Source organism: Lepus europaeus, chromosome 20 (genome assembly GCF_033115175.1).
Source record: "Lepus europaeus isolate LE1 chromosome 20, mLepTim1.pri, whole genome shotgun sequence".
Taxonomy (NCBI): Eukaryota; Metazoa; Chordata; class Mammalia; order Lagomorpha; family Leporidae; genus Lepus; species Lepus europaeus.
Window position 1 is genome coordinate 28,806,364 of NC_084846.1, and position 14,860 is coordinate 28,821,223.

General features: G+C 51.2%; 1 protein-coding gene across 4 annotated transcripts in view; it reads right to left on the minus strand.

Moving 5' to 3' along the window:
* The window catches only part of OSBPL3 (oxysterol binding protein like 3), a 205,149-nt gene extending 191,457 nt beyond the window's left edge, over nt 1–13,692 (minus strand). For all 4 annotated transcript variants that reach the window (XM_062178455.1, XM_062178453.1, XM_062178454.1 and 1 more), the window contains exon 1: nt 13,605–13,692. The gene's annotated coding sequence lies outside the window, so the exon portion shown is untranslated. The remainder of the gene's footprint in view (nt 1–13,604) is intronic.
* Between the last annotated feature and the right edge of the window lie 1,168 nt (nt 13,693–14,860).

The following is a 14,860-nucleotide window of genomic DNA, read 5'->3' on the forward strand; positions in this document are numbered from 1 at the left end:
ACAGGGAAGACCTTTCTTTCTGTCTCTCTCTCTCTGTAACTCTACCTCTCAAATAAAATATTTTTTAAAAGTTCATGAATATGCATATGATGAAAAAACTGCATGGATTTATTTTATTTGAAAGGCAGAGTGACTCAGAGAAATGGAGAGACAGAAAAAGAAGGAGTCTCCCATCCTCTGGTTCATCCTCCAAACACTTGCAGTAGCTAGGGCTGGGCCACATTGAAACCAGGAGGCACGAATTCCATCCAGGTCTCCCATGTAAGTGACAGGGACCCAAGCACTTAAGCCGTAATTTGCTGATTCCCAGGCACATTAGCAGGGAGCTGGATAAGAAGCAGAGTAGCTGGGTCTTAAAATCCTCACTCACAGAGCCATGATGCTCTAAGCATATCTTTAAAACAGAGAGAGAGGGAGGGAGGGAGGGGGAGGGAGAGAGGGAGAGAGAGTGTTAGTTTTTTTTTTTTCCCCCCAAAGATCAACTCCTCTTTCTATATTCCCCAGTAGTAACAAGTGGCACCACAAATAATGCAGTCACATAGGCCTGGAACTTTGCAGTTACTTTGGGTTTATGTTATATATATATATATATATATATATATATCTCAGAACAATGCAATTTGCTCAGAACATCTGTAAGGTACAATGTCAATGTCACTCTCACATCTGCCTTCTGCCTCCCACTACCCCTTCCAAAGAGACTCTGTCACCAACCTCTTCTGTAGCCATCAAGAGATAGTTTGTCTTATCCATATATACACAGAGAGTCCCAGCAAATGTTTACCAACCAGCCATCTGCCAAAGCCACCCTGATGTGTTGGGCTTGCTGATCTCAGCCCATCAACTCCAACTTCCCGACCAAGAATATGGGAAGACAGACAAACAATTGGTTCTCAAAACCAGTGTGAGCTGGCTTTAGCCCACATGTACATAAACAGATGTGTGTGAATGCTTCTAAGGTGTAAACCATATATAGACTTAGTTTTGCTGAACTGGAAGCATACCACCCATATCCTTGTACCTGTGGTATGTATTCTGCATGCCTATGCATCTTACACTTTTCATAAATCTCACAATCACTGCCTATCAGCAGACGCAAGCTGGCTCCATTATTTATTAACCAGTACCTCCTGATAAAAATGGTTACTTGCAATCTTTTATTCAAACACTGCAATAAATAACTGCACATACATCATCTTGTGTATCTGCATATCGCTATGATAATATTCCAAGAAATTGTTAGTGTTGATTTAAAGAGTGCATGCATATGTAGTTTTGACAAATACCGCCAATGACTCTCCACAGAGCTTGGACCAATGTATACTTCCATTCCCAATGTACACACACCTATTTCCTCAAACTTTTAGCAATAGTTAATTTTGTGATACTTGCCAATCTGATAGGCAGAAACTAGGACTCACTGAATTTTTCATTTGTATTTCTCTTTTTATGAGTCAGGTTAGTGTTTGCATGTTTAAGAGCCATTTGTATTCCATTTGGCGAACTCCATGTTCGTAGCCTTGCCCTCAAGCATCAGTGGTCTTCCTCTTCTTAATTTGTTGGAGTTTTTTATATATTGATAAAAGTAGATTTTTGTGACATAAATTGCAATTCTTCCCCTCAATTTATTGGTTGCTTTTTAACATAGCTTTTCTTTTTTTTTTTTTTTAAATTTGTTGCACATGGCACTTTTTTTTTTTTTTTTTTTTTTTTGGACAGGTAGAATTATAGACAGAGAGAGAGAGAAAGAGAGAGGGGGAGAGAGAGAGAGAGAGAGAGAGAGGTCTTCCTTCCATTGGCTCACTCCCCAAATGGCCACTACGGCCGGCGCTGCACCAATCTGAAGCCAGGAGCCAGGTGATTCCTCCTGGTCTTCCACACAGGTGCAGGCACCCAAGGACTTGGGCCATCCTCCACTGCCTTCCCAGGCCACAGCAGAGAGCTGGATGGGAAGAGGAGCAACTGAGACCAGAACCTGGAGCCCATATGGGATGCTGGTGCCACAGGTGGAGGATTAACCAAGTGAGCCATGGCGCCAGCCCCTTCACATGGCTTTTCAAAATAAACCTTGGCTCTGCAAAAATTATATGTAATAAAACGACTTCATCTTTTATAGCTTCTGGATTTTGTGTGCCATCATTCTCCGTCTCTGTTATTACTGAAATGGCATTCTATTTTTTCCTAGTTGTCTTAATGTGAAATGTTTGACCCATGTGGAATTTCCTTGGGGGGCAGATGTGATATAAAATTCGAACTCTATTTTTGTCCTTATAGTACCAACACTATTGAGATCTCTCATGGGGTCCTCTCTACCTTCCCTTTAATCCCCGACCCTGACCCCAGATTCCTAGGGGCTGTATTACTTACTTTCCAATATTTCCACGTCTCCTTCCTGTCTTCTCCCACTGGGGACATCTAGTTCAGGGGTCATCACCTTGTGCCTGTACTCCCAGCCTCTGAGCCCTCTCCCAACACGAGGATACTTTTCTCCGAGTTCCCTTCCTTGTCAACAGAGTCACCTCTAGGGGGCTTGCGGTTCAGAACTCATCCCAGCCAGTCCCCAACATACCTCTCCAGGCCAATACATAGCCTGTCCCCTTTCCCATTAAAACAGTCCGCCCTTAAAATCTTAGGCCTCACCCTACATTTTCTGTCTAGAATGTTCTATCAAGCCTTCCACCCCTCCCTTCATCTCACTCATGTGTGTCCTTCAAGGCTTGGTTCCAATGTCTACTTCCCAGCAAAAGCACCCCCCCTCCCTCCCCCTGTGCTCCTGCAGGACCTTGATATCATGGATGTGTATGTGTGTGCACCTGTGCTCATGCGTATGCCTGTGTGTATATACACACTTGTCTATAAGCACCTCTGTTACCATGTGTTTTTGCATTCATCTCCCCAGTTAGACTGCATGCTTGCTGAGGACAGAGGCTGTGGTTAATTAGCTTTTGCCTGCTCCCTACTTCAAAACAGGGTATGTGCAAAGGTACATCAAAAAGTACAGGAAAAGTGGGATTTTTAAAATAAGTTTTAAAAAGTTTTTTTGTTTTTTTTTTTTTTTTGACAGGCAGAGTGGACAGTGAGAGAGAGACAGACAGAGAGAAAGGTCTTCCTTTTTGCCGTTGGTTCACCCTCCAATGGCCGCCGCGGCCGGCGCACCGCGCTGATCCGATGGCAGGAGCCAGGTGCTTCTACTGGTCTCCCATGCGGGTGCAGGGCCCAAGCACCTGGGCCATCCTCCACTGTACTCCCTGGCCACAGCAGAGAGCTGGCCTGGAAGAGGGGCAACCGGGACAGGATCAGTGCCCCGACCGGGACTAGAACCCGGTGTGCCGGCGCCGCAAGGCGGAGGATTAGCCTAGTGAGCTGCGGCGCCGGCCAAGTTTTAAAAAGTTTTGAGGGATGGCATTGTGGCACAGCAGGTAAAGCCACCACCTATGACACCAGCATCCCATACGGGCACCAACTGGTGTCCCAGCTGCTCTAGTTACGATCCAGCTCCCTGCTAATGGCCTGGGAAAGGCAGCAGCAAATGGCCAGAGTGCTTGGGTCCCTGCCACCCACATAGGAATCCTAGATGAAGCTCCTGGCTCAGTCCCAGCTGACAACAGTCACTTGGTGAGCAAACCAGAGGATGGAGGATCTCTCTCTGTGTCTCCTCCTCTCTCTGTAACTCTGACTTCCAAATAGACTTTTTTTAAAAAGTTTTGAAATCCAGCACCCTCATACATAATACACTGTTTTCGACAAAATGAAGATGCAAAGGTTCAGGCTCTGCTGTGCATCAGAGTCACCTGCAGGCCTCACAGCAGCAGACTGCTGGGCCCCGCCCCTAGAGTTCAAGTCCCCAGGGGTGCTGGGACAGCCTCTGCTGGAATCACACACTTTGACAATCATGGCCTGAAACCATTCCTCCGAGCTCAAACTGAAAGCCTTTGGAAACCTATAGCACAGGAAACCCAAAAATCGTATAGAGGAGGAGTCCCATCACACTGTGTGCCATTGAGATATGTGTAGATTTCACCCCACCCACCCAGCCCAGCCCAATGAGGCAGTGGCCCCAGACCCCCAAGTAGAGGCACTATGAGACCCAGAGCTACGCTCTGACCCTCAGACTCTTCATCTAGTGCCCTCCACACACACACAGAGCTTCCTGGTCCAGGGCTAGGCAAGAGACAGCATGAGCTGGCTACCCCTGTCTCTGTGCCCCCGGTAAACTACTCAACTTTCTCTAGGTCTGCGATAGTCCAGGGTTTTTGAGTGGAAGCAACAGAAACCAACCTGGCAAATGAGGAAGCTGGAGAGACAAGCCTGGGGCATCTCCTTGCGACCAAAAGCCACACCATGAGTACGATGTTCTGGCAAGAACAGGGTGCACCCTCTCCACGCAGTCCTTGTAACCCTGGCATTGGACCCAGAGTTCAGGAAGAGGCATCTCACTGTCCCAGCTCACGGGACCACCCGAGGCTGTGCAGAATGGGGCCCTTCATTTTGACTCCAAATGCAAGTGACCTTGCAAATGGAAATCAGGAAGGGGAAACGGATGCTGGACAACCAAAGAACAAGGAACTGCTCCCGGCTTCAGCTTGGTGGCTGGTATGCCGGCACGAGGACCATGGGCTCTTCTCCAGCGCTCAGCCCTTGCTACCACTACTGTTCTTCTAAAGTAGCAGCACATCCCAGAAAAGCAGGCCCACTCCCCATTCCCCAGGGAGTTTCTGTAGAAACTCCAGAAACGTGCTTGGAGCAGCTCCGCACCTGTAAGACAAACCCAAGGGAGGGGGGCTTTCCCTATAAGCTTTGAGGACCTCAACCAGCTTCGCTCGCTGCATCTTGGAGGGAGCTGCACCACGTGGAAGCTCTGGGCTGGAGGACAGGTTGTTGGGGGTCCTGTTCAGCTTCAGCTGAGCGAGGAGGGAGGCCAAAACTCAACTTAGAATTAACTTTGCATCAGCAAATAAATAAAGCCCCATGCAGCACCACAGTGAGAAGCTCAAACGCTGGGAAGAGGAGGCAGCACCTTCCTCCCTGGCTCAGGTCCACCCGGCCTCCGGCAACTGGGAGCAAGATACAAAAGGCAGGGCCTTGTTCACCTCCTCTTGCCCTGAGAACTCCCCAGCCACACTCTCTTCTCTCTGCCTCCTTCAGAGCCCCAGCATCCTGAACCATGCTGGGTAGAATGCAACTGTTCTCTCTGGGGTCCCAATCAAAACCCAGACTCATTCCCGTTGAGCCAGGCGTCCTGGTTGTCATTAGTGAGCATTCTGCGCCTGTCTTGTGTCTGTTCCCCTTCCTGGACTGGAAGCCTGGAAAGAACATTGCACGTCTAACTCATCACCGCGGCCCCCAGACCAGCCAGGGCCTGGCACCCAGCATATGCTCCGTGAGCTCCTAGCAAATGTAGCAACAGAAATCTTACTGCAAGTTTTAATTTGAAGGAGGCATTTACCTCAAGAACACTTGTGAGATGAAAATTACGTGTGTGTGTGTGTAAAAATTAGCTTTTGCTCCCTAAACATTTCAGTTCATTACCTACTACAGATCATTTCCAGAAGAATATTTTGTTTTGTGAGATTCAAACTGTAATTTTCAATTTCTTGTAAATATTATAATTTTGCTATAAAGCCAGGGAACATGTATGGGAATCTTCACTCCTACTACTTTTTTTTTTTTTTTTTTAAGATTTATTTATGTATTTGAAAGGCAGAGTGACAGAGAGAGGAAGGAAGAGGGGAGAGATCTTCCATCCATTGGTTCACTCCCCCAATGGCAGCAACAGAGGAGGCTGGGCCAGGCCAAAGCCAGGAGCCAGGAATTCCACGTGGGTCTCCCACGTGGATGTCAGGGACCCAAGCACTTGGGTCACCTCCACTACCTTCCTGGGGACGTTAGCAGGGAGATGAACCAAACGCAGGGCAGCCAGGACTCCAGCACTCCAATTTGAGACATTGGCATTGCTCGTGGTGGCTTAACCCACTGCAAAACGCCGGGCCCTGGTACATTTTAGTACCAGGAGAAATGCTTATGTTGAGAAAAGTATTTGATCCACATAGATTTTAGTGTTTCAGCCACAGAGCCCACGACACAGCACACTGGATGCTGACAGTCGGTGAGCCTCTGCTGAGGATCCCCAGTGGCACTGCTCCGGGCAGCGTGCTTCTGCCCTAAACCCAGGGCCATTTGTCGATTCAGGCACAGCCTCCACAGCCTTAGAAACCATGCACCTGTCTCCTGGTCACCCAGCACCCACGGCCTCAGGGAACTGGGTTTACTGCTGTTTTGTGGGTAAACAAAGACATCAGACAGCAACCGAATTCTCACCTAAACAAACTCTACAAAGGCCATTTGCGTCTCAGGCTTAAGTCCACACATTCTTCTTACTGAAGAGTCACACTCATACACCAGGGCTCTTAGGGAGACGGGAAACAATCATATCCGTGCTCCCAAGCAACAGAATTAGGTAGAGGCAGTTAGAAACCAAGTCTAGGGCAGATTCAATTTCATGGGTGTGAACAATGTGACTAAGAACAATGGAATTACCACTGAGTTTTCTAGATTCTTCCAAAGTGTGGGAACGATTTTATCAACCTCAGAACAAAAGAACCAGGTGAAAAATAACTACAGGAGCAATTCTTCTACTCCCTGTGCTGCCATTCCAGTTATTAGAAAAAAATTTTCATATAGAAGGGGCCAGCGCTGCAGCGTAGCAGGTAAAGCCGCAGCCTGGGATGTCAGCATCCCATACAGGCGCTGGTTCATGTCCCAGCTGCTCCACTTCCGATCCAGCTCCTTGCTGATGTGCCTGGGAAAGCAGCAAAGATAGCTCAAGTGCTTGGGACCCTGCACCCATGTGGGAGACCCAGATGGAATTCTTGGCTCCTGGCCTTGGCTTGGCCCAGCCCTGGCCATCTGGAGAATGAAGCAGCAGATGGAAGATTTCTGTCTCTGTGCGTCTCTTCCTTTCTCCCTCTGTAACTCTGACTTTCAAATAAATAAATAAATAAATAAATCTTTTTAGAAATTTTTCATGTAGATGAAATAAGTCCAGGAATGAGAATGAAAGGGTACATCCTACCTATCAGCTTCTGAACAGGAGCATTTTTTAATAAGTCACTATTTCCTCATCTTCTCAAGGAACTCTCTAAGAAAACATACCTTACTCCAGAATTTTACAAACTTCAGACGGGGCTGGCACTACGGCCCAGCAGGTTAGGCTGCCACCTACAGCACCAGCATCCTGTATTGGAGCACCAGTTCTGGTCCCAGCTGCCTCTACTTCTGATCCAGCTTCCTGTTAATGCACCTGGGGAGGCAGCCGAAGACGGACCAAGTACTTAGGTCCCTGCCATCTAAATGGGAGACCCAGAGAGTCCCTGGCTCCTTGTTTCAACCTGGTCCAGCCCCAGCTGTTGTGGCCAACTGGGGAGTGAACCAGCGGATAGAAGATAAGTAGATCTCTCTGCCTTTAAAATAAATAAATATTTAAAAAATAAAATCAGACATCTTTAATTTTTAAAAATATTTTGTTATGAAAATGCTCATGTATATACAGTGTAGCACAATACCATCTAAGAAATGTATTATGAGTCATATACAGAAAAATTTGTTTCTAAGTAGTCAATTTTAGAGTAAAAAGAAATAGGTGCAATTAGTTTTCATTATTTATTATCTACTACCTTAATATATCCAAAAATATTACCTATATAAATTCATAAAAGTTTATTGAGGCATTTTTATCTTTTTTTAAAAAAAGATTTATTTATCTGAATGTCAGTTACAGAGTTAGAAGGAAAGACAGAGGCAGAGAGAATTTATCTTCCGTCTGCTAGTTCACTCCCCCCATGGCCACAACCACCCTGGCAAAAGCCTGGGGCCCAGAGCTTCTGCCATTTTCCGCTGTATTCCCAGACCATTAGCGAGTTGGATCAGAAATGGAGTAGCTGAGACTCGAACCGGTGTGCATATGGAATGCTGCTGTCACAGGCAGCAGCTTTACCAGCTATAACACAATGCTGGCCCCTTTTATCTTCTTTTTTCAAACCAAACCTTCAAATCTCAGTTTCTATTTTACACAAACAGCACATCGATAGGGAGTGGCCACATTTCAAGCACTCAACATCCGCATGTAGCCAGAGGCAGCCCTGTAACTGCTCAGATACAGAGAAGAGCATTAAAAACCCCAGAACTCCTCACCCAGCTCCAGCAGTCATGAACTCACAGACATCCCAGTCTCCTCTGAGCTTCCCTCAACCCCAGATCCTTTTGAAACAAATTCTAACCATGACAGCGTCCCATCCACATTCAAATTTCCTTGATTTTTTTTTTTACAATGATTTGTTCATATCAGGATCTAAACAATCAACTTTTTTTTTTTTTTAATTTGACAGAGTTAGACAGTGAGAGAGAGACAGAGAGACAGGTCTTCCTTCCGTTGGTTCACCCCCCAGATGGCCGCTACAGCCTGTGCTGCGCCAATCCGAAGCCAGAAGCCAGGTGCTTCCTCCTGGTCTCCCACACAGGTGCAGGCACCCAAGCACTTGGGCCATCCTCCACTGCCTTCCTGGGCCACAACAAAGAGCTGGACTGGAAGAGGAGCAACCGGGACTAGAACCCGGCACCCATATGGGATGCCGGCACCGCAGGCGGAGGATTAGCCAAGTGAGCCACGGTGCTGGCACCCTAAACAATCAACTTTGATGACTTCTTTTTAATGCCAGGATTTTTCGATAACCTCAGCATTATAGGAGCTAGACTTTTAGTAAAATGCTTCATTTGCTCAGAGGCTTATTAGACATCTATCATGTGCCAGGCACAATTTGTGCCCTAAGACTCAACAGTGAACAAGACTCAAAGGAACTTCCAGTTACTTTGGTTCCTGCCTACACATTAGGACCACCTGGCGAAGCTTTAAAAAAAAAAAAAAAAGAGCCGGCGCCGCGGCTCACTAGGCTAATCCTCCACCTTGCGGCGCCGGCACACCGGGTTCTAGTCCCGGTCAGGGCACCGATCCTGTCCCGGTTGCCCCTCTTCCAGGCCAGCTCTCTGCTGTGGCCAGGGAGTGCAGTGGAGGATGGCCCAGGTCCTTGGGCCCTGCACCCCATGGGAGACCAGGAGAAGCACCTGGCTCCTGCCATCGGATCAGCGCGGTGCGCCGGCTGCAGCGCGCCTACCGCGGCGGCCATTGGAGGGTGAACCAATGGCAAAAGGAAGACCTTTCTCTCTGTCTCTCTCTCTCACTGTCCACTCTGCCTGTCAAAAAAAAAAAAAAAAAAAAAAAACAATCGTTCCATCCACTAGCAAATGGATAAATAAAATATGGTCTATAGATATATAAAAGGATATTATTAAGCAATAAAAAAAGGAATGAGCTGCTGATGCAGCACTCTGGAAGCAGGAGCTGATTCAGGATCTCATAGATCTGCTCAAAAACTGTGAAATATCTACTGATCAATAAAATATTCCCAAAGACTGGGTTTGAATCCCCTAAGTTTTAACACATGTTTAATAATAACACTACCACAGATATGTAAAAGCAGTGCATTTCATACGCAAGGCATTTATCCTGCAGATATTGTTGACTGCATGAATGACTTTGAGATATCCTCGCAACAGTAGCTCTAGCATCCAAAGAGGAGGGCAACCCAAACAGGGGTTTTCCGTGCACTGAAGAGCCCACTGCTTCAGCAGAAGCTGAGGAAGGCATCAAAGCATCACAGACCAAACCCCAGGTCGCAAAATGCCATGTTCCCATTTTTCACAGAATGTAAGCAACACAACAGAGATTCGGTATCCCTTTCCTAACTGAGCACCCACTGCAGGAAGGACCCCATGCTTAGCGAAGGGAGGGACAGAAACACGAGGCACACATACTGGTCTTGCCATCGAGGTACTGAAAATCTAGGAAGGGAGGCAATACACTGAATAAATAACAAGGCTGGGAGGTAATGCGGGGGCGGGGAATAAGAGGTACAAAGTGCCAAGGGAAGGGGAGGAATCAGAAGCATTCTCAGGGATCGGAACTTAACTGGAGGGGGGACCATTTGATGGTGCAGTTAAGGTACCCCCATGGAGCTTGGGTTCAAGCCTGGCTCTGCTCCCCATCCCAGCTTCCTGCTGCTGTACACCCTCAGAGGCAGCAGATGATGGCCCAAGCAAGAAGTTGGGTCCCTGCCATCCACAATGAAACCCCAATTGAGTTCCTGGCTTTGGCCTGGCCCAGCCCAAGCTATTGAAGGGTGAAACAGCAGATGTGTTTCTTCCTTTCAAATAAATAAATATTAAGAAAAAAAAAAAAAAACTGGAGACACACTCTTTTTAAAAAAAACAGCTCTGAGAATTGGTTCAGAGATGATGCTAGCAGGCATAGTTCGAGGTCCTCTTCAAAGACTTAGGTTTTCACAGGGAGAGACGGTGAAGGAGTTTTCTAGGTTACAGGAATGCATGGACAAAGGCAAAATGCTTTATCAATGAAGTTCAGACAAGCAGCACAGGGGTCAGAGGATGACGGAGTGATGGCCAAGGCTGAGTCCAGGCAGACAAAGCCTGACTTTATGTGAAGAAATCTATGCTTAAATGAGCAGGAAAAAGAATTTGGGGTCTGAGTCTGAGCCCCACCAGATACTAGCTGCAAAGCAGTTGTGAACTTTGCCCAGCCTCATGGGGGGGGGGGGGAGGGGGGCTGTATAATAACAGTGCCTGCCTTTGATGTTGTTCTGAGAATCAAATGCACTTATAACAGCATCCAGCACATAAAAGTTGAGCAGCTACTACTGCTGTTGGGAATATTATGACTTATTAATGATATGAGCCACCAGAGGCTTTTCAGCAATATGACAGTACTTCAGGAAAGCACCTGAGCATGGTGTGCTGTGTTAGGACATGGTGTTCAGAAACCCCCCTGTAGGCAACGTTGGCGCAGAATTCAGAGACGCCCCTAAGACCCTGAACCAAGATGCTACAGGGGCAATGGGAAGCGCCCGGTGCGAAAGACACTGAGACAAACATTGGGGTGAATATGAACGTGGTCTGCAAAGCAGTAACTGGAAAGTCAATTAGAAAGTTTCCAGATGAGAGAGTTGGAAAACTGATGAATGAGATTTAGATAGGGAAGGAATTTGCAGAGCGCCCGTAAACAACTTTCCATGATGCATGGAAGGTTCTTCGGGCTAACAGTCTCCACCTTCCCTGGCGTACCACACCCCCTCCACTTGCACGGGCACTCCCTGGAGCACTCTTGAAATGGAATTAGTGACTGAGAAAACGCACTGCTGCCAAGACGCACATTATAACCAACACTGTGATTTGCCCACAGCCTCCTGTGGGGAAAAACACAGCAACACCCTCCAAACCGGAATGAAGCAGCAGAAACAGGGGTCTCCAGCTCCTTTCCCCAGCCCCAGGGTGCCAGTGCCCCCTGTGGGTGACCAGGCAACGCTTCCCTGGCTTGTCCTCACCCCCCAGCTGCAATGTAAGGGCAGAAAGAGTAGAAAAGCAGTTATTTTCCTAAAAGATGCTTTTGGAATTGGCGTTTGCAACTCTCCCTTGTGTGCAGGGGAACACAGACTTCCAGACTGCCCTAGAGAGACAGGAAGCGCTGTTCAGAGCTCATCTGTCACTATGGCTAAAACCAAAGAGATTTCTCCTTAGATTTAAGTGAAAGGATTTCCTTCCGTCCTCTATTACAGCCCCCAACCCGACCCCAGTCTACCAGGCCCACAAACCACACACTCAGCCACAAAAATCAATGCCAGGAAGAGCCTCGGCAACTCAGCACAATTAGACGCTCGGCACTGGCACGGAGAAGTTTACAGCCCAGCCTCAGATGGTTTTTTTTTTTTTTTTTTTGACAGGCAGAATGGATAGTGAGAGAGAGACAGAGAGACAGAGAGAAAGGTCTTCCTTTTGCTGCTGGTTCACCCTCCAATGGCCGCTGCGGCCGGCTCATTGCGCTGATCCGAAGCCAGGAGCCAGGTGCTTCTCCTGGTCTCCCATGCGGGTGCAGGGCCCAAGCACTTGGGCCATCCTCCACTGCATTCCCAGGCCATAGCAGAGAGCTGGCCTGGAAGCGGGGCAACCGGGATAGAATCCGGCGCCCGGACCAGGACTAGATAGAACCTGGTGTGCTGGCGCCGCAAGGCGGAGGATTATCCTGTTAAGCCACGGCGCTGGCCTCAGATGGTTTTAATATATACTGTATCACAGACACCTGCATAATGAGTTAAGGACTCACTAAACAGTAGAGCAAGAGACTTTACAGAGCAGAAGGACCTCCGTGTCTGCAGCCAGAAAGACCATTTTCAAAATCCAACTCAGCAGTTTACTAAGTCTGGGCAAGGGGCTGAAGCAGGCTTCAGTTTCTTCATCTGAAATCTGCAAACAGCCTCACAGGGCTGCCGGTCCCAGACTGTGAAGATGAAAGGACAGAACACTGCCCGAAGCAGCCTGGTACTGTGCAGCCTGCAACATTGTTGCCATTGCTGAACCTGTGTCATAATAAAGCAACAAATCTGGTTCTGGCTAAGCCACAGCTTTTGTTACCAATAACGCTAAATGTGTATCAGCTGCAACAGGGGGAAAGCATTTAGATTCGTGGAAGTGGCTCAACACAAGAGAGAGAATACGGGCGGCAATCCTAGTGCTCCAGAACCTTGGGAAACCTGGTTGAACCTGCTAGCGCCTCCATCTCCCATCCGGTTAAAAATATTCAGCTAACGAGGCCACGGGGATGCTTAATGAGACAAGCTACCCAGAGCATCTAGTGTACACTGTGGGACTCGGGTGCTCAGTCAGTAGTGGTTACTGTTACTTGTGAATTTTCCCAGGAAGGGAAGGGAAAAAAAAAAAAAAAAAGGAAGAGGAAGGTGAAAATCAGCAGCAGCTGGGAAACCAGCAGTGTTTCCACGCATCCGCCCCATACACGGGAACCTCCCGCGTGTCGGGCTGCGCGTGGCCCCGGGGCTCAGCTGGCGGCAGCACGGATCCAGCCCTGGCTTCCCCCCGCTCCGGCGCTAACAGGCGGCGGGCGGCGAAGGGCCCCAGGATATTACTTCGGAAGCAGCTCCTCCTGCGGGGAGCAGCCCAGCCCAGGCCTGCTCCGCGGCGCTCTCTCGGCCGCAAAGGACACAGGCTGGGGGACCGAAGCCAGTCCCGCCTTTGGGCGCTTCATCTCTGGGCTGCAGTGTAAAATAGGGCATCCGCTAACGTCCCATCCCGGCGCTCCCGCGCGGATCCCGCACACCGGAGAGCCGCCGCTCGGCAGCCGCCTCCCGCTCCCACAACGCACGGCCAGCAGAGACTTCGGGGCGCCGGGGAGCCCGCAGGGGCGGGTGCGGGAGCGAGCGTCCCATCCTGCTGACCGCGGTGAAGCCCGGCGCCGCGCCCAGCGAAACCGGACTCCCGCGGCACCCAGGTCCCCGCGCCCGCTCGTCCTCGAGGCACCAGGCGACACTCCGGGTCCGGCTCCCAGGACCCTGGAGGTGACCCCGAGGGCGCTGGCCGGCTCCTCCCGGGCGACAGCAGGCAGACGGAGCCCGCGGAGCCTGCCGGCGCCCCCCGACAGTGCAGCCCCTCCCAGCCCGCGCCGCCGGGGCGGACGCCCCGCCGCGTACCTGCGCGCTCCGCAGCCGGGGACGCCGCCCAGCGCCCCGGCGCTCCGCTCCGGGCTCCGCGCACACGCCCGGGAGGAGGAGGAGGCAAGCCCGGCTCCTCCCGCCGCCACTTCCTGCATCGGCCTCAAGAATCTGCGGCGCGGACGACCCCTCGGGCACCGACGGCGGGACCGGAGCCTTGCGCTCGGGTGCCCTGGCCCCGGCCGGCTCGCGGGAGCTGCCGCCGCGCAGCCGGGCTCCTAGGACTTTGCCCAGAACTTCTCGGCGCGCGCCGCGGGGCGAGTACGGGAGGGGCCCGACGAGGGGGCGGGGCCGCGTGGGGGCGGGGGCCGCGTGGGGGCGGGGAGACCCAACTCTTACCAATCAAGAGTCGTCCCCGGGGAAGGAGGTGGGGCGATGCGCAGGGAAGAGGCCGCCGGAGTCAGTGACGCATCCCGGGAGCTGGGAGCCCGGGATTTGGGACCGGTTGGAGGGGTGGCGGGAGCCGACAGCCACTGCGGGGCTGGGGAGGGGGCCCGGGGCGGCCTTGCGCGACGTGTGCGTTTCCGGGCCGCGGGAGGGGCTGGTGGACGGAGGCGGTGTCGGGGCGCACGTGTCTCCCCGCGAGCAGGGGCACGCGACTTTCGTGAGGAAGTCGGACGGCGACCAAGGGGTCGGTACCGGTGAGGAGCCGGCCGGGGCGCGGAGGCCGCGCGCCCTCGAGAGCCATCAACGGATTAGAACCCGGGGCCGGGGAGAGGAGGGAGGCGCGGTTCGCTCTCGGGGTCTGGGGCCGCCGGCGCCCCCTGGTGGTCGGGCAGGGCTACGCCCGCTCGCTCCCCGGCCACCCGGGGTCCCCGCTGCAGCGCGAGCCGCGGACGGCCCGAGGTCCCCAGCGGAACGGAGCGCGCACTAGGCGAGCTAGCCGGCTCCCTCCGCTCCGAGTACGCGGGAGCGAGGAGCCCCCGAGACAAGGGTGTTGAGGGCTTCTCGGCGGCGGTGCCGTCCTGCCGGATTCCTGAGCCCGGGAACGGCAATGCCAGGTGTCCACGGCCCTGGAGGCCCTTGTGGCGCCCGGAGCACCGGCCCCGGGGCCAACCGCCCCCCTCCGCGGCACGACATATCCAGCCTGCAGAGTGACCCCTGACTAAGGTTCCGGAGGCTGTCGGCCTAGCTGTGCCATGCACGCAGCTCTGGGCTTTCGGAAGCATCCGGGGGACGGTGGGGTTCTCACGCGGCGTGGGCTCGCGGAGAACCGCGCGGGAGCACCTGTCAGG